Here is a 22,945-nt window from a genome sequence, read left to right on the forward strand (position 1 = left end):
GCGCAGTGTTGGGCGGGGGGGGGGGGAGAGAGGGGAGGGATGATTTTCGACGGGCTTTAACCCGCGAATCACCTTTTTGACCGCAACGGTTAATTTGAGCCCCAAAACCACACAAGCAAGCCAATTTGACTGAAACTTAATCATTTTCATCACTTTAAACACACCTTATTCTCAATATAAGAAGAAGTATATTTGAAATGGAAAATAACATTCAACTGGTATGGTGAGACCACCCATTCGTCTCAAACGGAACTATAACCGCGAGCTGATTGGTTAAATACAGGTGCGGGACCTACAGGCCGGCCCCCTGGCTGCCATTTCCATTTCGCAAAATTCGATGGCCACCACATAAGGTAGCCTACATTTTCATTTTAACAATCGTACAAGGGAAGAAGAAACAAAATGATTGGGACATGAAGAGAAAAAGTCTACAACACGCGGTATTCCGAGGCGGTCACCCATCCACGTACTAACCACGCTCGACGTTGCTTGGCTTCGGTGATCGGACGAGAACCGGTGTTTTCAACGTGATATGGTCGTAGACATTAGAGGCGGCGATGCGTAGGTTACTTATAATATCACTGCGCCTACTATAATGCGTCATATTTTGTGGTCAGAGGCATTATGTATGCCTACGTCACAGCTTCGTCGCATTACAGATGTGGTTGGGGCGCCCATTACACGACGGAGTCTACGCGTAGACATACAGTTCACGCAGGCTCGCACTGAAACAGAAACGGACGCACATTCAAGAACTGCACGCAGACCAACATCGGAAGAAGAGAGTGCCGACTGGACATCAAAGACGCCAACGGTTGGCAAGGTGTCTCATCACTAGGAACGCAGCGTGACGTCACGAGCTCTGACGTCACGAGCAGACTACTCCGAGGCTCCCTGACGTCATGAGAGACGCCAGCGCCATCTCCCGAATCAGGACTGACGTCACTAGCAGCAACTTCCACGCCGGTCTGAACTCAAAAAGCGTCCTAGTATAAACGCTTGGAAGCCAGTAGGCCTGCGCAGTGTTGGGCGGGGGGGGGGAGAGAGGGGAGGGATGATTTTCGACGGGCTTTAACCCGCGAATCACCTTTTTGACCGCAACGGTTAATTTGAGCCCCAAAACCACACAAGCAAGCCAATTTGACTGAAACTTAATCATTTTCATCACTTTAAACACACCTTATTCTCAATATAAGAAGAAGTATATTTGAAATGGAAAATAACATTCAACTGGTATGGTGAGACCACCCATTCGTCTCAAACGGAACTATAACCGCGAGCTGATTGGTTAAATACAGGTGCGGGACCTACAGGCCGGCCCCCTGGCTGCCATTTCCATTTCGCAAAATTCGATGGCCACCACATAAGGTAGCCTACATTTTCATTTTAACAATCGTACAAGGGAAGAAGAAACAAAATGATTGGGACATGAAGAGAAAAAGTCTACAACACGCGGTATTCCGAGGCGGTCACCCATCCACGTACTAACCACGCTCGACGTTGCTTGGCTTCGGTGATCGGACGAGAACCGGTGTTTTCAACGTGATATGGTCGTAGACATTAGAGGCGGCGATGCGTAGGTTACTTATAATATCACTGCGCCTACTATAATGCGTCATATTTTGTGGTCAGAGGCATTATGTATGCCTACGTCACAGCTTCGTCGCATTACAGATGTGGTTGGGGCGCCCATTACACGACGGAGTCTACGCGTAGACATACAGTTCACGCAGGCTCGCACTGAAACAGAAACGGACGCACATTCAAGAACTGCACGCAGACCAACATCGGAAGAAGAGAGTGCCGACTGGACATCAAAGACGCCAACGGTTGGCAAGGTGTCTCATCACTAGGAACGCAGCGTGACGTCACGAGCTCTGACGTCACGAGCAGACTACTCCGAGGCTCCCTGACGTCATGAGAGACGCCAGCGCCATCTCCCGAATCAGGACTGACGTCACTAGCAGCAACTTCCACGCCGGTCTGAACTCAAAAAGCGTCCTAGTATAAACGCTTGGAAGCCAGTAGGCCTGCGCAGTGTTGGGCGGGGGGGGGGGAGAGAGGGGAGGGATGATTTTCGACGGGCTTTAACCCGCGAATCACCTTTTTGACCGCAACGGTTAATTTGAGCCCCAAAACCACACAAGCAAGCCAATTTGACTGAAACTTAATCATTTTCATCACTTTAAACACACCTTATTCTCAATATAAGAAGAAGTATATTTGAAATGGAAAATAACATTCAACTGGTATGGTGAGACCACCCATTCGTCTCAAACGGAACTATAACCGCGAGCTGATTGGTTAAATACAGGTGCGGGACCTACAGGCCGGCCCCCTGGCTGCCATTTCCATTTCGCAAAATTCGATGGCCACCACATAAGGTAGCCTACATTTTCATTTTAACAATCGTACAAGGGAAGAAGAAACAAAATGATTGGGACATGAAGAGAAAAAGTCTACAACACGCGGTATTCCGAGGCGGTCACCCATCCACGTACTAACCACGCTCGACGTTGCTTGGCTTCGGTGATCGGACGAGAACCGGTGTTTTCAACGTGATATGGTCGTAGACATTAGAGGCGGCGATGCGTAGGTTACTTATAATATCACTGCGCCTACTATAATGCGTCATATTTTGTGGTCAGAGGCATTATGTATGCCTACGTCACAGCTTCGTCGCATTACAGATGTGGTTGGGGCGCCCATTACACGACGGAGTCTACGCGTAGACATACAGTTCACGCAGGCTCGCACTGAAACAGAAACGGACGCACATTCAAGAACTGCACGCAGACCAACATCGGAAGAAGAGAGTGCCGACTGGACATCAAAGACGCCAACGGTTGGCAAGGTGTCTCATCACTAGGAACGCAGCGTGACGTCACGAGCTCTGACGTCACGAGCAGACTACTCCGAGGCTCCCTGACGTCATGAGAGACGCCAGCGCCATCTCCCGAATCAGGACTGACGTCACTAGCAGCAACTTCCACGCCGGTCTGAACTCAAAAAGCGTCCTAGTATAAACGCTTGGAAGCCAGTAGGCCTGCGCAGTGTTGGGCGGGGGGGGGGGGGGAGAGAGGGGAGGGATGATTTTCGACGGGCTTTAACCCGCGAATCACCTTTTTGACCGCAACGGTTAATTTGAGCCCCAAAACCACACAAGCAAGCCAATTTGACTGAAACTTAATCATTTTCATCACTTTAAACACACCTTATTCTTAATATAAGAAGAAGTATATTTGAAATGGAAAATAACATTCAACTGGTATGGTGAGACCACCCATTCGTCTCAAACGGAACTATAACCGCGAGCTGATTGGTTAAATACAGGTGCGGGACCTACAGGCCGGCCCCCTGGCTGCCATTTCCATTTCGCAAAATTCGATGGCCACCACATAAGGTAGCCTACATTTTCATTTTAACAATCGTACAAGGGAAGAAGAAACAAAATGATTGGGACATGAAGAGAAAAAGTCTACAACACGCGGTATTCCGAGGCGGTCACCCATCCACGTACTAACCACGCTCGACGTTGCTTGGCTTCGGTGATCGGACGAGAACCGGTGTTTTCAACGTGATATGGTCGTAGACATTAGAGGCGGCGATGCGTAGGTTACTTATAATATCACTGCGCCTACTATAATGCGTCATATTTTGTGGTCAGAGGCATTATGTATGCCTACGTCACAGCTTCGTCGCATTACAGATGTGGTTGGGGCGCCCATTACACGACGGAGTCTACGCGTAGACATACAGTTCACGCAGGCTCGCACTGAAACAGAAACGGACGCACATTCAAGAACTGCACGCAGACCAACATCGGAAGAAGAGAGTGCCGACTGGACATCAAAGACGCCAACGGTTGGCAAGGTGTCTCATCACTAGGAACGCAGCGTGACGTCACGAGCTCTGACGTCACGAGCAGACTACTCCGAGGCTCCCTGACGTCATGAGAGACGCCAGCGCCATCTCTCGAATCAGGACTGACGTCACTAGCAGCAACTTCCACGCCGGTCTGAACTCAAAAAGCGTCCTAGTATAAACGCTTGGAAGCCAGTAGGCCTGCGCAGTGTTGGGCGGGGGGGGGGGGGAGAGAGGGGAGGGATGATTTTCGACGGGCTTTAACCCGCGAATCACCTTTTTGACCGCAACGGTTAATTTGAGCCCCAAAACCACACAAGCAAGCCAATTTGACTGAAACTTAATCATTTTCATCACTTTAAACACACCTTATTCTCAATATAAGAAGAAGTATATTTGAAATGGAAAATAACATTCAACTGGTATGGTGAGACCACCCATTCGTCTCAAACGGAACTATAACCGCGAGCTGATTGGTTAAATACAGGTGCGGGACCTACAGGCCGGCCCCCTGGCTGCCATTTCCATTTCGCAAAATTCGATGGCCACCACATAAGGTAGCCTACATTTTCATTTTAACAATCGTACAAGGGAAGAAGAAACAAAATGATTGGGACATGAAGAGAAAAAGTCTACAACACGCGGTATTCCGAGGCGGTCACCCATCCACGTACTAACCACGCTCGACGTTGCTTGGCTTCGGTGATCGGACGAGAACCGGTGTTTTCAACGTGATATGGTCGTAGACATTAGAGGCGGCGATGCGTAGGTTACTTATAATATCACTGCGCCTACTATAATGCGTCATATTTTGTGGTCAGAGGCATTATGTATGCCTACGCCACAGCTTCGTCGCATTACAGATGTGGTTGGGGCGCCCATTACACGACGGAGTCTACGCGTAGACATACAGTTCACGCAGGCTCGCACTGAAACAGAAACGGACGCACATTCAAGAACTGCACGCAGACCAACATCGGAAGAAGAGAGTGCCGACTGGACATCAAAGACGCCAACGGTTGGCAAGGTGTCTCATCACTAGGAACGCAGCGTGACGTCACGAGCTCTGACGTCACGAGCAGACTACTCCGAGGCTCCCTGACGTCATGAGAGACGCCAGCGCCATCTCCCGAATCAGGACTGACGTCACTAGCAGCAACTTCCACGCCGGTCTGAACTCAAAAAGCGTCCTAGTATAAACGCTTGGAAGCCAGTAGGCCTGCGCAGTGTTGGGCGGGGGGGGGGAGAGAGGGGAGGGATGATTTTCGACGGGCTTTAACCCGCGAATCACCTTTTTGACCGCAACGGTTAATTTGAGCCCCAAAACCACACAAGCAAGCCAATTTGACTGAAACTTAATCATTTTCATCACTTTAAACACACCTTATTCTCAATATAAGAAGAAGTATATTTGAAATGGAAAATAACATTCAACTGGTATGGTGAGACCACCCATTCGTCTCAAACGGAACTATAACCGCGAGCTGATTGGTTAAATACAGGTGCGGGACCTACAGGCCGGCCCCCTGGCTGCCATTTCCATTTCGCAAAATTCGATGGCCACCACATAAGGTAGCCTACATTTTCATTTTAACAATCGTACAAGGGAAGAAGAAACAAAATGATTGGGACATGAAGAGAAAAAGTCTACAACACGCGGTATTCCGAGGCGGTCACCCATCCACGTACTAACCACGCTCGACGTTGCTTGGCTTCGGTGATCGGACGAGAACCGGTGTTTTCAACGTGATATGGTCGTAGACATTAGAGGCGGCGATGCGTAGGTTACTTATAATATCACTGCGCCTACTATAATGCGTCATATTTTGTGGTCAGAGGCATTATGTATGCCTACGTCACAGCTTCGTCGCATTACAGATGTGGTTGGGGCGCCCATTACACGACGGAGTCTACGCGTAGACATACAGTTCACGCAGGCTCGCACTGAAACAGAAACGGACGCACATTCAAGAACTGCACGCAGACCAACATCGGAAGAAGAGAGTGCCGACTGGACATCAAAGACGCCAACGGTTGGCAAGGTGTCTCATCACTAGGAACGCAGCGTGACGTCACGAGCTCTGACGTCACGAGCAGACTACTCCGAGGCTCCCTGACGTCATGAGAGACGCCAGCGCCATCTCCCGAATCAGGACTGACGTCACTAGCAGCAACTTCCACGCCGGTCTGAACTCAAAAAGCGTCCTAGTATAAACGCTTGGAAGCCAGTAGGCCTGCGCAGTGTTGGGCGGGGGGGGGGGAGAGAGGGGAGGGATGATTTTCGACGGGCTTTAACCCGCGAATCACCTTTTTGACCGCAACGGTTAATTTGAGCCCCAAAACCACACAAGCAAGCCAATTTGACTGAAACTTAATCATTTTCATCACTTTAAACACACCTTATTCTCAATATAAGAAGAAGTATATTTGAAATGGAAAATAACATTCAACTGGTATGGTGAGACCACCCATTCGTCTCAAACGGAACTATAACCGCGAGCTGATTGGTTAAATACAGGTGCGGGACCTACAGGCCGGCCCCCTGGCTGCCATTTCCATTTCGCAAAATTCGATGGCCACCACATAAGGTAGCCTACATTTTCATTTTAACAATCGTACAAGGGAAGAAGAAACAAAATGATTGGGACATGAAGAGAAAAAGTCTACAACACGCGGTATTCCGAGGCGGTCACCCATCCACGTACTAACCACGCTCGACGTTGCTTGGCTTCGGTGATCGGACGAGAACCGGTGTTTTCAACGTGATATGGTCGTAGACATTAGAGGCGGCGATGCGTAGGTTACTTATAATATCACTGCGCCTACTATAATGCGTCATATTTTGTGGTCAGAGGCATTATGTATGCCTACGTCACAGCTTCGTCGCATTACAGATGTGGTTGGGGCGCCCATTACACGACGGAGTCTACGCGTAGACATACAGTTCACGCAGGCTCGCACTGAAACAGAAACGGACGCACATTCAAGAACTGCACGCAGACCAACATCGGAAGAAGAGAGTGCCGACTGGACATCAAAGACGCCAACGGTTGGCAAGGTGTCTCATCACTAGGAACGCAGCGTGACGTCACGAGCTCTGACGTCACGAGCAGACTACTCCGAGGCTCCCTGACGTCATGAGAGACGCCAGCGCCATCTCCCGAATCAGGACTGACGTCACTAGCAGCAACTTCCACGCCGGTCTGAACTCAAAAAGCGTCCTAGTATAAACGCTTGGAAGCCAGTAGGCCTGCGCAGTGTTGGGCGGGGGGGGGGGGGGAGAGAGGGGAGGGATGATTTTCGACGGGCTTTAACCCGCGAATCACCTTTTTGACCGCAACGGTTAATTTGAGCCCCAAAACCACACAAGCAAGCCAATTTGACTGAAACTTAATCATTTTCATCACTTTAAACACACCTTATTCTCAATATAAGAAGAAGTATATTTGAAATGGAAAATAACATTCAACTGGTATGGTGAGACCACCCATTCGTCTCAAACGGAACTATAACCGCGAGCTGATTGGTTAAATACAGGTGCGGGACCTACAGGCCGGCCCCCTGGCTGCCATTTCCATTTCGCAAAATTCGATGGCCACCACATAAGGTAGCCTACATTTTCATTTTAACAATCGTACAAGGGAAGAAGAAACAAAATGATTGGGACATGAAGAGAAAAAGTCTACAACACGCGGTATTCCGAGGCGGTCACCCATCCACGTACTAACCACGCTCGACGTTGCTTGGCTTCGGTGATCGGACGAGAACCGGTGTTTTCAACGTGATATGGTCGTAGACATTAGAGGCGGCGATGCGTAGGTTACTTATAATATCACTGCGCCTACTATAATGCGTCATATTTTGTGGTCAGAGGCATTATGTATGCCTACGTCACAGCTTCGTCGCATTACAGATGTGGTTGGGGCGCCCATTACACGACGGAGTCTACGCGTAGACATACAGTTCACGCAGGCTCGCACTGAAACAGAAACGGACGCACATTCAAGAACTGCACGCAGACCAACATCGGAAGAAGAGAGTGCCGACTGGACATCAAAGACGCCAACGGTTGGCAAGGTGTCTCATCACTAGGAACGCAGCGTGACGTCACGAGCTCTGACGTCACGAGCAGACTACTCCGAGGCTCCCTGACGTCATGAGAGACGCCAGCGCCATCTCCCGAATCAGGACTGACGTCACTAGCAGCAACTTCCACGCCGGTCTGAACTCAAAAAGCGTCCTAGTATAAACGCTTGGAAGCCAGTAGGCCTGCGCAGTGTTGGGCGGGGGGGGGGGGGAGAGAGGGGAGGGATGATTTTCGACGGGCTTTAACCCGCGAATCACCTTTTTGACCGCAACGGTTAATTTGAGCCCCAAAACCACACAAGCAAGCCAATTTGACTGAAACTTAATCATTTTCATCACTTTAAACACACCTTATTCTCAATATAAGAAGAAGTATATTTGAAATGGAAAATAACATTCAACTGGTATGGTGAGACCACCCATTCGTCTCAAACGGAACTATAACCGCGAGCTGATTGGTTAAATACAGGTGCGGGACCTACAGGCCGGCCCCCTGGCTGCCATTTCCATTTCGCAAAATTCGATGGCCACCACATAAGGTAGCCTACATTTTCATTTTAACAATCGTACAAGGGAAGAAGAAACAAAATGATTGAGACATGAAGAGAAAAAGTCTACAACACGCGGTATTCCGAGGCGGTCACCCATCCACGTACTAACCACGCTCGACGTTGCTTGGCTTCGGTGATCGGACGAGAACCGGTGTTTTCAACGTGATATGGTCGTAGACATTAGAGGCGGCGATGCGTAGGTTACTTATAATATCACTGCGCCTACTATAATGCGTCATATTTTGTGGTCAGAGGCATTATGTATGCCTACGTCACAGCTTCGTCGCATTACAGATGTGGTTGGGGCGCCCATTACACGACGGAGTCTACGCGTAGACATACAGTTCACGCAGGCTCGCACTGAAACAGAAACGGACGCACATTCAAGAACTGCACGCAGACCAACATCGGAAGAAGAGAGTGCCGACTGGACATCAAAGACGCCAACGGTTGGCAAGGTGTCTCATCACTAGGAACGCAGCGTGACGTCACGAGCTCTGACGTCACGAGCAGACTACTCCGAGGCTCCCTGACGTCATGAGAGACGCCAGCGCCATCTCCCGAATCAGGACTGACGTCACTAGCAGCAACTTCCACGCCGGTCTGAACTCAAAAAGCGTCCTAGTATAAACGCTTGGAAGCCAGTAGGCCTGCGCAGTGTTGGGCGGGGGGGGGGAGAGAGGGGAGGGATGATTTTCGACGGGCTTTAACCCGCGAATCACCTTTTTGACCGCAACGGTTAATTTGAGCCCCAAAACCACACAAGCAAGCCAATTTGACTGAAACTTAATCATTTTCATCACTTTAAACACACCTTATTCTCAATATAAGAAGAAGTATATTTGAAATGGAAAATAACATTCAACTGGTATGGTGAGACCACCCATTCGTCTCAAACGGAACTATAACCGCGAGCTGATTGGTTAAATACAGGTGCGGGACCTACAGGCCGGCCCCCTGGCTGCCATTTCCATTTCGCAAAATTCGATGGCCACCACATAAGGTAGCCTACATTTTCATTTTAACAATCGTACAAGGGAAGAAGAAACAAAATGATTGGGACATGAAGAGAAAAAGTCTACAACACGCGGTATTCCGAGGCGGTCACCCATCCACGTACTAACCACGCTCGACGTTGCTTGGCTTCGGTGATCGGACGAGAACCGGTGTTTTCAACGTGATATGGTCGTAGACATTAGAGGCGGCGATGCGTAGGTTACTTATAATATCACTGCGCCTACTATAATGCGTCATATTTTGTGGTCAGAGGCATTATGTATGCCTACGTCACAGCTTCGTCGCATTACAGATGTGGTTGGGGCGCCCATTACACGACGGAGTCTACGCGTAGACATACAGTTCACGCAGGCTCGCACTGAAACAGAAACGGACGCACATTCAAGAACTGCACGCAGACCAACATCGGAAGAAGAGAGTGCCGACTGGACATCAAAGACGCCAACGGTTGGCAAGGTGTCTCATCACTAGGAACGCAGCGTGACGTCACGAGCTCTGACGTCACGAGCAGACTACTCCGAGGCTCCCTGACGTCATGAGAGACGCCAGCGCCATCTCCCGAATCAGGACTGACGTCACTAGCAGCAACTTCCACGCCGGTCTGAACTCAAAAAGCGTCCTAGTATAAACGCTTGGAAGCCAGTAGGCCTGCGCAGTGTTGGGCGGGGGGGGGGGGAGAGAGGGGAGGGATGATTTTCGACGGGCTTTAACCCGCGAATCACCTTTTTGACCGCAACGGTTAATTTGAGCCCCAAAACCACACAAGCAAGCCAATTTGACTGAAACTTAATCATTTTCATCACTTTAAACACACCTTATTCTCAATATAAGAAGAAGTATATTTGAAATGGAAAATAACATTCAACTGGTATGGTGAGACCACCCATTCGTCTCAAACGGAACTATAACCGCGAGCTGATTGGTTAAATACAGGTGCGGGACCTACAGGCCGGCCCCCTGGCTGCCATTTCCATTTCGCAAAATTCGATGGCCACCACATAAGGTAGCCTACATTTTCATTTTAACAATCGTACAAGGGAAGAAGAAACAAAATGATTGAGACATGAAGAGAAAAAGTCTACAACACGCGGTATTCCGAGGCGGTCACCCATCCACGTACTAACCACGCTCGACGTTGCTTGGCTTCGGTGATCGGACGAGAACCGGTGTTTTCAACGTGATATGGTCGTAGACATTAGAGGCGGCGATGCGTAGGTTACTTATAATATCACTGCGCCTACTATAATGCGTCATATTTTGTGGTCAGAGGCATTATGTATGCCTACGTCACAGCTTCGTCGCATTACAGATGTGGTTGGGGCGCCCATTACACGACGGAGTCTACGCGTAGACATACAGTTCACGCAGGCTCGCACTGAAACAGAAACGGACGCACATTCAAGAACTGCACGCAGACCAACATCGGAAGAAGAGAGTGCCGACTGGACATCAAAGACGCCAACGGTTGGCAAGGTGTCTCATCACTAGGAACGCAGCGTGACGTCACGAGCTCTGACGTCACGAGCAGACTACTCCGAGGCTCCCTGACGTCATGAGAGACGCCAGCGCCATCTCCCGAATCAGGACTGACGTCACTAGCAGCAACTTCCACGCCGGTCTGAACTCAAAAAGCGTCCTAGTATAAACGCTTGGAAGCCAGTAGGCCTGCGCAGTGTTGGGCGGGGGGGGGAGAGAGGGGAGGGATGATTTTCGACGGGCTTTAACCCGCGAATCACCTTTTTGACCGCAACGGTTAATTTGAGCCCCAAAACCACACAAGCAAGCCAATTTGACTGAAACTTAATCATTTTCATCACTTTAAACACACCTTATTCTCAATATAAGAAGAAGTATATTTGAAATGGAAAATAACATTCAACTGGTATGGTGAGACCACCCATTCGTCTCAAACGGAACTATAACCGCGAGCTGATTGGTTAAATACAGGTGCGGGACCTACAGGCCGGCCCCCTGGCTGCCATTTCCATTTCGCAAAATTCGATGGCCACCACATAAGGTAGCCTACATTTTCATTTTAACAATCGTACAAGGGAAGAAGAAACAAAATGATTGGGACATGAAGAGAAAAAGTCTACAACACGCGGTATTCCGAGGCGGTCACCCATCCACGTACTAACCACGCTCGACGTTGCTTGGCTTCGGTGATCGGACGAGAACCGGTGTTTTCAACGTGATATGGTCGTAGACATTAGAGGCGGCGATGCGTAGGTTACTTATAATATCACTGCGCCTACTATAATGCGTCATATTTTGTGGTCAGAGGCATTATGTATGCCTACGTCACAGCTTCGTCGCATTACAGATGTGGTTGGGGCGCCCATTACACGACGGAGTCTACGCGTAGACATACAGTTCACGCAGGCTCGCACTGAAACAGAAACGGACGCACATTCAAGAACTGCACGCAGACCAACATCGGAAGAAGAGAGTGCCGACTGGACATCAAAGACGCCAACGGTTGGCAAGGTGTCTCATCACTAGGAACGCAGCGTGACGTCACGAGCTCTGACGTCACGAGCAGACTACTCCGAGGCTCCCTGACGTCATGAGAGACGCCAGCGCCATCTCCCGAATCAGGACTGACGTCACTAGCAGCAATTTCCACGCCGGTCTGAACTCAAAAAGCGTCCTAGTATAAACGCTTGGAAGCCAGTAGGCCTGCGCAGTGTTGGGCGGGGGGGGGGGGGAGAGAGGGGAGGGATGATTTTCGACGGGCTTTAACCCGCGAATCACCTTTTTGACCGCAACGGTTAATTTGAGCCCCAAAACCACACAAGCAAGCCAATTTGACTGAAACTTAATCATTTTCATCACTTTAAACACACCTTATTCTCAATATAAGAAGAAGTATATTTGAAATGGAAAATAACATTCAACTGGTATGGTGAGACCACCCATTCGTCTCAAACGGAACTATAACCGCGAGCTGATTGGTTAAATACAGGTGCGGGACCTACAGGCCGGCCCCCTGGCTGCCATTTCCATTTCGCAAAATTCGATGGCCACCACATAAGGTAGCCTACATTTTCATTTTAACAATCGTACAAGGGAAGAAGAAACAAAATGATTGGGACATGAAGAGAAAAAGTCTACAACACGCGGTATTCCGAGGCGGTCACCCATCCACGTACTAACCACGCTCGACGTTGCTTGGCTTCGGTGATCGGACGAGAACCGGTGTTTTCAACGTGATATGGTCGTAGACATTAGAGGCGGCGATGCGTAGGTTACTTATAATATCACTGCGCCTACTATAATGCGTCATATTTTGTGGTCAGAGGCATTATGTATGCCTACGTCACAGCTTCGTCGCATTACAGATGTGGTTGGGGCGCCCATTACACGACGGAGTCTACGCGTAGACATACAGTTCACGCAGGCTCGCACTGAAACAGAAACGGACGCACATTCAAGAACTGCACGCAGACCAACATCGGAAGAAGAGAGTGCCGACTGGACATCAAAGACGCCAACGGTTGGCAAGGTGTCTCATCACTAGGAACGCAGCGTGACGTCACGAGCTCTGACGTCACGAGCAGACTACTCCGAGGCTCCCTGACGTCATGAGAGACGCCAGCGCCATCTCCCGAATCAGGACTGACGTCACTAGCAGCAACTTCCACGCCGGTCTGAACTCAAAAAGCGTCCTAGTATAAACGCTTGGAAGCCAGTAGGCCTGCGCAGTGTTGGGCGGGGGGGGGGGGGGGGAGAGAGGGGAGGGATGATTTTCGACGGGCTTTAACCCGCGAATCACCTTTTTGACCGCAACGGTTAATTTGAGCCCCAAAACCACACAAGCAAGCCAATTTGACTGAAACTTAATCATTTTCATCACTTTAAACACACCTTATTCTCAATATAAGAAGAAGTATATTTGAAATGGAAAATAACATTCAACTGGTATGGTGAGACCACCCATTCGTCTCAAACGGAACTATAACCGCGAGCTGATTGGTTAAATACAGGTGCGGGACCTACAGGCCGGCCCCCTGGCTGCCATTTCCATTTCGCAAAATTCGATGGCCACCACATAAGGTAGCCTACATTTTCATTTTAACAATCGTACAAGGGAAGAAGAAACAAAATGATTGGGACATGAAGAGAAAAAGTCTACAACACGCGGTATTCCGAGGCGGTCACCCATCCACGTACTAACCACGCTCGACGTTGCTTGGCTTCGGTGATCGGACGAGAACCGGTGTTTTCAACGTGATATGGTCGTAGACATTAGAGGCGGCGATGCGTAGGTTACTTATAATATCACTGCGCCTACTATAATGCGTCATATTTTGTGGTCAGAGGCATTATGTATGCCTACGTCACAGCTTCGTCGCATTACAGATGTGGTTGGGGCGCCCATTACACGACGGAGTCTACGCGTAGACATACAGTTCACGCAGGCTCGCACTGAAACAGAAACGGACGCACATTCAAGAACTGCACGCAGACCAACATCGGAAGAAGAGAGTGCCGACTGGACATCAAAGACGCCAACGGTTGGCAAGGTGTCTCATCACTAGGAACGCAGCGTGACGTCACGAGCTCTGACGTCACGAGCAGACTACACCGAGGCTCCCTGACGTCATGAGAGACGCCAGCGCCATCTCCCGAATCAGGACTGACGTCACTAGCAGCAACTTCCACGCCGGTCTGAACTCAAAAAGCGTCCTAGTATAAACGCTTGGAAGCCAGTAGGCCTGCGCAGTGTTGGGCGGGGGGGGGAGAGAGGGGAGGGATGATTTTCGACGGGCTTTAACCCGCGAATCACCTTTTTGACCGCAACGGTTAATTTGAGCCCCAAAACCACACAAGCAAGCCAATTTGACTGAAACTTAATCATTTTCATCACTTTAAACACACCTTATTCTCAATATAAGAAGAAGTATATTTGAAATGGAAAATAACATTCAACTGGTATGGTGAGACCACCCATTCGTCTCAAACGGAACTATAACCGCGAGCTGATTGGTTAAATACAGGTGCGGGACCTACAGGCCGGCCCCCTGGCTGCCATTTCCATTTCGCAAAATTCGATGGCCACCACATAAGGTAGCCTACATTTTCATTTTAACAATCGTACAAGGGAAGAAGAAACAAAATGATTGGGACATGAAGAGAAAAAGTCTACAACACGCGGTATTCCGAGGCGGTCACCCATCCACGTACTAACCACGCTCGACGTTGCTTGGCTTCGGTGATCGGACGAGAACCGGTGTTTTCAACGTGATATGGTCGTAGACATTAGAGGCGGCGATGCGTAGGTTACTTATAATATCACTGCGCCTACTATAATGCGTCATATTTTGTGGTCAGAGGCATTATGTATGCCTACGTCACAGCTTCGTCGCATTACAGATGTGGTTGGGGCGCCCATTACACGACGGAGTCTACGCGTAGACATACAGTTCACGCAGGCTCGCACTGAAACAGAAACGGACGCACATTCAAGAACTGCACGCAGACCAACATCGGAAGAAGAGAGTGCCGACTGGACATCAAAGACGCCAACGGTTGGCAAGGTGTCTCATCACTAGGAACGCAGCGTGACGTCACGAGCTCTGACGTCACGAGCAGACTACTCCGAGGCTCCCTGACGTCATGAGAGACGCCAGCGCCATCTCCCGAATCAGGACTGACGTCACTAGCAGCAACTTCCACGCCGGTCTGAACTCAAAAAGCGTCCTAGTATAAACGCTTGGAAGCCAGTAGGCCTGCGCAGTGTTGGGCGGGGGGGGGGAGAGAGGGGAGGGATGATTTTCGACGGGCTTTAACCGGCGAATCACCTTTTTGACCGCAACGGTTAATTTGAGCCCCAAAACCACACAAGCAAGCCAATTTGACTGAAACTTAATCATTTTCATCACTTTAAACACACCTTATTCTCAATATAAGAAGAAGTATATTTGAAATGGAAAATAACATTCAACTGGTATGGTGAGACCACCCATTCGTCTCAAACGGAACTATAACCGCGAGCTGATTGGTTAAATACAGGTGCGGGACCTACAGGCCGGCCCCCTGGCTGCCATTTCCATTTCGCAAAATTCGATGGCCACCACATAAGGTAGCCTACATTTTCATTTTAACAATCGTACAAGGGAAGAAGAAACAAAATGATTGGGACATGAAGAGAAAAAGTCTACAACACGCGGTATTCCGAGGCGGTCACCCATCCACGTACTAACCACGCTCGACGTTGCTTGGCTTCGGTGATCGGACGAGAACCGGTGTTTTCAACGTGATATGGTCGTAGACATTAGAGGCGGCGATGCGTAGGTTACTTATAATATCACTGCGCCTACTATAATGCGTCATATTTTGTGGTCAGAGGCATTATGTATGCCTACGTCACAGCTTCGTCGCATTACAGATGTGGTTGGGGCGCCCATTACACGACGGAGTCTACGCGTAGACATACAGTTCACGCAGGCTCGCACTGAAACAGAAACGGACGCACATTCAAGAACTGCACGCAGACCAACATCGGAAGAAGAGAGTGCCGACTGGACATCAAAGACGCCAACGGTTGGCAAGGTGTCTCATCACTAGGAACGCAGCGTGACGTCACGAGCTCTGACGTCACGAGCAGACTACTCCGAGGCTCCCTGACGTCATGAGAGACGCCAGCGCCATCTCCCGAATCAGGACTGACGTCACTAGCAGCAACTTCCACGCAGGTCTGAACTCAAAAAGCGTCCTAGTATAAACGCTTGGAAGCCAGTAGGCCTGCGCAGTGTTGGGCGGGGGGGGGGGGGAGAGGGGGGAGGGATGATTTTCGACGGGCTTTAACCCGCGAATCACCTTTTTGACCGCAACGGTTAATTTGAGCCCCAAAACCACACAAGCAAGCCAATTTGACTGAAACTTAATCATTTTCATCACTTTAAACACACCTTATTCTCAATATAAGAAGAAGTATATTTGAAATGGAAAATAACATTCAACTGGTATGGTGAGACCACCCATTCGTCTCAAACGGAACTATAACCGCGAGCTGATTGGTTAAATACAGGTGCGGGACCTACAGGCCGGCCCCCTGGCTGCCATTTCCATTTCGCAAAATTCGATGGCCACCACATAAGGTAGCCTACATTTTCATTTTAACAATCGTACAAGGGAAGAAGAAACAAAATGATTGGGACATGAAGAGAAAAAGTCTACAACACGCGGTATTCCGAGGCGGTCACCCATCCACGTACTAACCACGCTCGACGTTGCTTGGCTTCGGTGATCGGACGAGAACCGGTGTTTTCAACGTGATATGGTCGTAGACATTAGAGGCGGCGATGCGTAGGTTACTTATAATATCACTGTGCCTACTATAATGCGTCATATTTTGTGGTCAGAGGCATTATGTATGCCTACGTCACAGCTTCGTCGCATTACAGATGTGGTTGGGGCGCCCATTACACGACGGAGTCTACGCGTAGACATACAGTTCACGCAGGCTCGCACTGAAACAGAAACGGACGCACATTCAAGAACTGCACGCAGACCAACATCGGAAGAAGAGAGTGCCGACTGGACATCAAAGACGCCAACGGTTGGCAAGGTGTCTCATCACTAGGAACGCAGCGTGACGTCACGAGCTCTGACGTCACGAGCAGACTACTCCGAGGCTCCCTGACGTCATGAGAGACGCCAGCGCCATCTCCCGAATCAGGACTGACGTCACTAGCAGCAACTTCCACGCCGGTCTGAACTCAAAAAGCGTCCTAGTATAAACGCTTGGAAGCCAGTAGGCCTGCGCAGTGTTGGGCGGGGGGGGGGGGAGAGAGGGGAGGGATGATTTTCGACGGGCTTTAACCCGCGAATCACCTTTTTGACCGCAACGGTTAATTTGAGCCCCAAAACCACACAAGCAAGCCAATTTGACTGAAACTTAATCATTTTCATCACTTTAAACACACCTTATTCTCAATATAAGAAGAAGTATATTTGAAATGGAAAATAACATTCAACTGGTATGGTGAGACCACCCATTCGTCTCAAACGGAACTATAACCGCGAGCTGATTGGTTAAATACAGGTGCGGGACCTACAGGCCGGCCCCCTGGCTGCCATTTCCATTTCGCAAAATTCGATGGCCACCACATAAGGTAGCCTACATTTTCATTTTAACAATCGTACAAGGGAAGAAGAAACAAAATGATTGGGACATGAAGAGAAAAAGTCTACAACACGCGGTATTCCGAGGCGGTCACCCATCCACGTACTAACCACGCTCGACGTTGCTTGGCTTCGGTGATCGGACGAGAACCGGTGTTTTCAACGTGATATGGTCGTAGACATTAGAGGCGGCGATGCGTAGGTTACTTATAATATCACTGCGCCTACTATAATGCGTCATATTTTGTGGTCAGAGGCATTATGTATGCCTACGTCACAGCTTCGTCGCATTACAGATGTGAATGTGCGTCCGTTTCTGTTTCAGTGCGAGCCTGCGTGAACTGTATGACTACTCCGAGGCTCCCTGACGTCATGAGAGACGCCAGCGCCATCTCCCGAATCAGGACTGACGTCACTAGCAGCAACTTCCACGCCGGTCTGAGGTCTCGTATAAAGTGAGTTTTCCCAACTGTATGCGATGATGACGTGCCCCATTAACAGGACGTAACATCTATTTTATAATGCGTTTCCAAAGTGAATGCATGAGTACTACCCATTTGTGTCGTATATCACTGGAAACGATCGATTCCCCTGATTCTGCAGGATGTTAAATCGGGCATTTTATTTCTTTAAATAAATCATAAGCGTCGCATTTGCTCCTAGCTCTGTTAACCATACCAAATGGCAATATTGCCAATTGGGCCGGACAATCACGAAAAACCCCAAATATTATATCCTTTTCTTCCTGAATAATTCTTACAGTGACCATTCTCCCATGAGAGACAGTTGCTTACGCTACACAAAAATGAAAGAAAAATCGAGGGTCAACCATTGAACTTTTGAGATAATATGTTAAATTTTGCACAAATAAGCGAAAAACGCACCAACTGGCACTGGACGGCATTTCAACACGGGGCCGACGCACGTCCCAAGTTCATTGTACACATACTTCGGCAACAACAGTATAAATGCGTAGTTTCTTGTTAGCCGCCTATTGAGTAGCGCTCTAGGTTTCAGAAACTCCAAAAACATGTCTTTGCCAAAACAACTGCTGAATCAACAATGACATACTGTAAGGACCGAGAAATTAATGATTTTAGGAACTACGGTGAGGGGGGGGGGGGCGCATGAATAAAAAAAACAACTCCCTAATGAGACCTGAACTCAAAAAGTGTCCTAGTGTAAACGCTTGGACGCTAGTAGGCCTGCGCAGTGTTGGGAACAGGAGCCATATTGGATAAATGGAGTAAGATCTAAAAGTGAAAAGTAAGAAGTTGCTTCGTCCTTAAATAAATGCCTGTTTTTCAGTTACTTTTCTTCCAGTGAATATTCAAAATGACTTTTTTCGAGTAAATTATCTAGTGCCATGTGTCAAAAATAAATCTACGCCTATTTATTGAACATTTTCCTCCTCTGTTGAATGAAAAGTGATATGGCTGAGCGATCCATCATTATTTTCAGCATTGTGCACTAGTTAGCCGAATGTCGTGAAAATGTTAAAATTAATTAAGACGAAACACCTTTGATTCTTGAAGGATCATAATTTATTAAAGACTACTGGACTTATACTGTTTGTACAACTGCTTTTACTTCATGTACGATATATTTATAAAATTATGAGTAAAACATTGGCCAAACCACACACTTGAATAAGAACATGTACCTTGAATAGTAAAAATGACATAGTTTTGTGAATAGACTTTCTCAATGAATATCTAGAGGGATGATATATTTATTTGAAAAAAGACCACTTCTCAATTGCAAGAAAAAGGAGTAATTTTTTTTAATTCCATTTTTCCGATCCGAAATATTTTGTTTGAGAAAAGACCAGTCTTAATACTACAGAAACAAGGTAATTTTTTATAGATAATTTCATTTTTCAAAAACCATTTTTTTTCGTGAAAAGACTTTCCTTGATCAATGTAGAGAAAAGAATAAATTTTAGCTAATGTCATTTTTCAAATCCCATTTTTTTTGTGAAAAGACTTTTCTTACAATAAAGTTACAGCAGTAATTTTCTGTAAAATTTCATTTTTTAACCCCCCCCCTTTTCGTTTCGCGAAACAGAAAAACAGAGACAGGAGCAATTTCAAGAAAATGTTCAAATCCCAATTTTTTTTTCGGGAAAAGACTTTTTCATCACTATAGAGACGGGAGCAGTTATGAAAATTAAATTTTTCAAATCCCGGGTTTTTTTTCGTGAAAAGGCTTTTTCATCACTATAAGAGACGGGAGCGATTTTAAGAAAATTAAATTTTTCAAATCACAATATTTTTTTCGTGAAAAGACTTTTCCTCAAATATATTTTCAGAGATGAGGTCTTTAAAAAATGTCTTTTACAATTGTACCAAGATTCAAATCATTACCTCTAACAGTCAAAGTTCAAGATGCATGAATTAATCCTGGCCGGTCAAGGAGTGCAAGCTGTGATTGGCTTAAATTAAATGGTCCATGGACCATGTGCTCACGTTTGTGTTCAAACAGGTTTAGCTTACAGCACTGTTTAGGACATTGGTATAAAGCAGTGTGTATCACTTTTTTGTCATGCTTTCAATGAATAGGACTTCATTTGATTTTCAAGATGGCCACCTGGCAGCCATACTTACTGTCTTAACAGACCAAGATTTAGGGTATGAATAGAGGGTCCCTAGATGGTTTAGAACCTTCTAGCTCAAATAGAAACAAAACATGCTACCATTCGGTGATTTAGCTAGCTTTGACCTCTGTGACCTTGAAAAGAAGGTCAAATAAGAAACCCATTAGTTACATGATTCCCCCTGGCTAGAAGTGTCTGCCATAAAAATCTCGTGAAAATTATAACTTTTGACGTTTTGCCCCCTGGTGGCCAAACTGTTTACTATAAAAGATCGCAGTTCGGTCTATGAGTCAGGGCCACCAAGTGATACTTTTGTGCCAAGTTAGGGATCAGTAACTTAAGCAGTTACAAAACGTGCCGGCATTGTAAAATGCCATAGGTAAAAACTGACTTCTGCGACCTAGAAAAGTAGGTCAAATAAAATAAGAAAACCAAACGAGTGTGTTTTTTGAGCTGAAATATCACGCGAGTGGTTGTCTTGTCTATGCAGCTGGCCTGATACAGATTTCAACAATTGATACATACATGTTCGCCTCATAAGTGAATTGTACATTCTTATGTAACAGCTGCCTAACAAACAATATACTGTGTCTACTCTATTAAGCCGGTTAAGTTCCGGTAGGCCTATCACACGTCATGTAGGCTTTTTCCACAGGTACTGTTCAATCGGCTTAATAGCGTCTCCACAGTATGTACCAGTAACTCTTGACAGATAACAAAATACTGTAACATGCCTACTGCTACAGATATTGGATCACTCTGCCAGGTACTCCTTATATACACTGTTATGTAATTGATGAATGTACTTATTACTTATCATACTCACATATGTCAGAGCCCTCCCCCCCCCCCGCCAAACACACACGCACTCCATCAATTTAAGTGTCGGACAGTGCTCGTACTGGTAGTCTATAATGACCTCCTTTTCTTATGAATTTTGATCGCCTTGCTCAGGTACTTTTTGGTTAAAAAAATCACCTTTTTAACCCATATATTTTCTCTCATTCTCATTTTCATGATTTTTCATACTGAACGGAAAACAAGAGACCGGTTGTTCAAAGCAAATTTTGTCACTAACGCTGACGTAAACTTAACTTGGTGTTAAGTCTAAAGGTTTAACTGAAGGAGATACATGTATGGCCAAACTAAGTTGACACCAGCATTAGTGGCAAAACTTGTTTTGAACAACCGGGCCAAGGCCAAATAAGTCAAGTTTTCACACATTTTGATGAAAAATCACCCCTTTTAACGAGTTACAAGAAATCTTTCTGAAAAAGGACCCCTTTTTGCCCTTTTCTTTGACACCCTAGATTTGACCACGGACTAACCCCCGTTCCCCTATAGAAAACTGGATCACACACGCAGCCCCCTAATCTATCTGGGGGGGGGGGGGGGGTGGTGTCAGAGTCACTTATCATATAACAAAGGCACTGTTCTTTGACCTAATGTACTGTAATCTTGGATACAAGGTACTTTCTAAATACACAAAGATAGGAATGGGAATTGATAGTAACCCCTATCACTGACTGACCAATGTACGGGTCTTTGCTTATTATCACAAACTACATTTTACATTAGCATCCCATCATAGATTCTAATATGTAAAGTCAAGAACTTAGTGAGCCCCCTTTTAGGTCGGGGGAGCTCCCCCGAACCCCCCTACGAGCATATGTTAAGTGCAAGCTCTAACAACTACAGCTGTTACAATGGGGGGACACCCCCCAAACCCCCCTCCGTCGACATAGGTTTTTACCAGTGCGTTGGGGGGAAGCTCCCCCCAAACCCCCCCGGTGAACAGTCAACTAGCCCTTCTGTGTCATACTGCTGGAGGGGGGGGTGCGATGGGACCATCCATATAGTTCCTTCCGACACATTTTTGTTTTGGTAATGTAATACATTGTGATTGACCTTATTCACGGGAATCGGGCGTTTCCAGTGATATACGACACAAATGGGTTGTCCTCATGCATTCACTTTCGAAACGCATTTTAAAATAGATGTTACGTCCTGTTAATGGGGCACGTCATCATCGCGTACATTTGGGAAAAACTCCCTAACGAGACCGGAGCAGACGGCTGAAAGTAGTTTAATTATTGGCCGCTAGGGTACAGAATGTACGTCGCTCACCCGAATTTTTCACGCAACTATAGCTAAATAGAGCTAGTTCTAGTTTGTGATTCAATTTGATACTTCAGATTTGGGCAGTAGACCAATATAACTTAGTCGTCAGTGTGGTTTTAAGCTGGAAAAACGTATTTGTTTTTCTTAAAGTGCCTTTTTTGGACGGGTGTGTGCGATTGTTTTGTTTTTATGTCACGACTCACGTGACCTCGATCATGTCGACACAAAATTGAAATAAACCACCCTTTTCTGTCATTATTTAGGACGGATATTTCTCTGATAAAAATATTAATATAATTGGCCAATTTCTTAGGCATATGATGTAGCGAATTCCCATGAAGATTTAAATTAATTTCAACCAATGGGATAGCAACCACCACCGGAAGATCGCGGAGAAATCGGTAAACTCAACGGAGTTAATTCAGAAAAATACCAAAAAAAATTGTTTGTAGGATATACAATCTCTCTTTATTTCTCATCATTCATTTACATTATCTACTCCCGCACACACGTGTATCTTAAGAGCCCCTCCTAAAGGGGGGCTTATTATTGCCAATGGTAGATCCACTGATGGCCCATG

At 47.2% G+C, this 22,945-nt stretch overlaps 18 non-coding genes across 18 annotated transcripts; all 18 read right to left on the reverse strand.

The window, feature by feature from the left end:
• Positions 1–425: 425 nt before the first annotated feature.
• Positions 426–544, reverse strand: LOC135490394 (5S ribosomal RNA). Its single transcript, XR_010447598.1, has one exon. It is a non-coding gene; the product is annotated as a 5S ribosomal RNA (ribosomal RNA).
• Positions 545–1,440: 896 nt separating this feature from the next.
• On the reverse strand, positions 1,441–1,559 carry LOC135490395 (5S ribosomal RNA). The gene has a single exon (XR_010447599.1). It is a non-coding gene; the product is annotated as a 5S ribosomal RNA (ribosomal RNA).
• Positions 1,560–2,456: 897 nt separating this feature from the next.
• LOC135490396 (5S ribosomal RNA) lies at positions 2,457–2,575 on the reverse strand. The gene has a single exon (XR_010447600.1). It is a non-coding gene; the product is annotated as a 5S ribosomal RNA (ribosomal RNA).
• A 900-nt stretch (positions 2,576–3,475) lies between these two features.
• LOC135490397 (5S ribosomal RNA) lies at positions 3,476–3,594 on the reverse strand. The gene has a single exon (XR_010447601.1). It is a non-coding gene; the product is annotated as a 5S ribosomal RNA (ribosomal RNA).
• Positions 3,595–4,493: 899 nt separating this feature from the next.
• Positions 4,494–4,612, reverse strand: LOC135490398 (5S ribosomal RNA). The gene has a single exon (XR_010447602.1). It is a non-coding gene; the product is annotated as a 5S ribosomal RNA (ribosomal RNA).
• Positions 4,613–5,508: 896 nt separating this feature from the next.
• On the reverse strand, positions 5,509–5,627 carry LOC135490400 (5S ribosomal RNA). The gene has a single exon (XR_010447604.1). It is a non-coding gene; the product is annotated as a 5S ribosomal RNA (ribosomal RNA).
• Positions 5,628–6,524: 897 nt separating this feature from the next.
• On the reverse strand, positions 6,525–6,643 carry LOC135490401 (5S ribosomal RNA). Its single transcript, XR_010447605.1, has one exon. It is a non-coding gene; the product is annotated as a 5S ribosomal RNA (ribosomal RNA).
• A 900-nt stretch (positions 6,644–7,543) lies between these two features.
• Positions 7,544–7,662, reverse strand: LOC135490403 (5S ribosomal RNA). The gene has a single exon (XR_010447606.1). It is a non-coding gene; the product is annotated as a 5S ribosomal RNA (ribosomal RNA).
• Positions 7,663–8,561: 899 nt separating this feature from the next.
• On the reverse strand, positions 8,562–8,680 carry LOC135490404 (5S ribosomal RNA). Its single transcript, XR_010447607.1, has one exon. It is a non-coding gene; the product is annotated as a 5S ribosomal RNA (ribosomal RNA).
• An 896-nt stretch (positions 8,681–9,576) lies between these two features.
• LOC135490405 (5S ribosomal RNA) lies at positions 9,577–9,695 on the reverse strand. Its single transcript, XR_010447608.1, has one exon. It is a non-coding gene; the product is annotated as a 5S ribosomal RNA (ribosomal RNA).
• An 898-nt stretch (positions 9,696–10,593) lies between these two features.
• LOC135490406 (5S ribosomal RNA) lies at positions 10,594–10,712 on the reverse strand. Its single transcript, XR_010447609.1, has one exon. It is a non-coding gene; the product is annotated as a 5S ribosomal RNA (ribosomal RNA).
• An 895-nt stretch (positions 10,713–11,607) lies between these two features.
• LOC135490407 (5S ribosomal RNA) lies at positions 11,608–11,726 on the reverse strand. The gene has a single exon (XR_010447611.1). It is a non-coding gene; the product is annotated as a 5S ribosomal RNA (ribosomal RNA).
• An 899-nt stretch (positions 11,727–12,625) lies between these two features.
• Positions 12,626–12,744, reverse strand: LOC135490408 (5S ribosomal RNA). Its single transcript, XR_010447612.1, has one exon. It is a non-coding gene; the product is annotated as a 5S ribosomal RNA (ribosomal RNA).
• Positions 12,745–13,646: 902 nt separating this feature from the next.
• Positions 13,647–13,765, reverse strand: LOC135490409 (5S ribosomal RNA). Its single transcript, XR_010447613.1, has one exon. It is a non-coding gene; the product is annotated as a 5S ribosomal RNA (ribosomal RNA).
• An 895-nt stretch (positions 13,766–14,660) lies between these two features.
• Positions 14,661–14,779, reverse strand: LOC135490410 (5S ribosomal RNA). Its single transcript, XR_010447614.1, has one exon. It is a non-coding gene; the product is annotated as a 5S ribosomal RNA (ribosomal RNA).
• Positions 14,780–15,675: 896 nt separating this feature from the next.
• Positions 15,676–15,794, reverse strand: LOC135490412 (5S ribosomal RNA). Its single transcript, XR_010447616.1, has one exon. It is a non-coding gene; the product is annotated as a 5S ribosomal RNA (ribosomal RNA).
• An 899-nt stretch (positions 15,795–16,693) lies between these two features.
• Positions 16,694–16,812, reverse strand: LOC135490414 (5S ribosomal RNA). Its single transcript, XR_010447617.1, has one exon. It is a non-coding gene; the product is annotated as a 5S ribosomal RNA (ribosomal RNA).
• An 898-nt stretch (positions 16,813–17,710) lies between these two features.
• Positions 17,711–17,829, reverse strand: LOC135490415 (5S ribosomal RNA). The gene has a single exon (XR_010447618.1). It is a non-coding gene; the product is annotated as a 5S ribosomal RNA (ribosomal RNA).
• Between the last annotated feature and the right edge of the window lie 5,116 nt (positions 17,830–22,945).

Source organism: Lineus longissimus, chromosome 6, assembly GCF_910592395.1.
Source record: "Lineus longissimus chromosome 6, tnLinLong1.2, whole genome shotgun sequence".
Taxonomy (NCBI): domain Eukaryota; kingdom Metazoa; phylum Nemertea; class Pilidiophora; order Heteronemertea; family Lineidae; genus Lineus; species Lineus longissimus.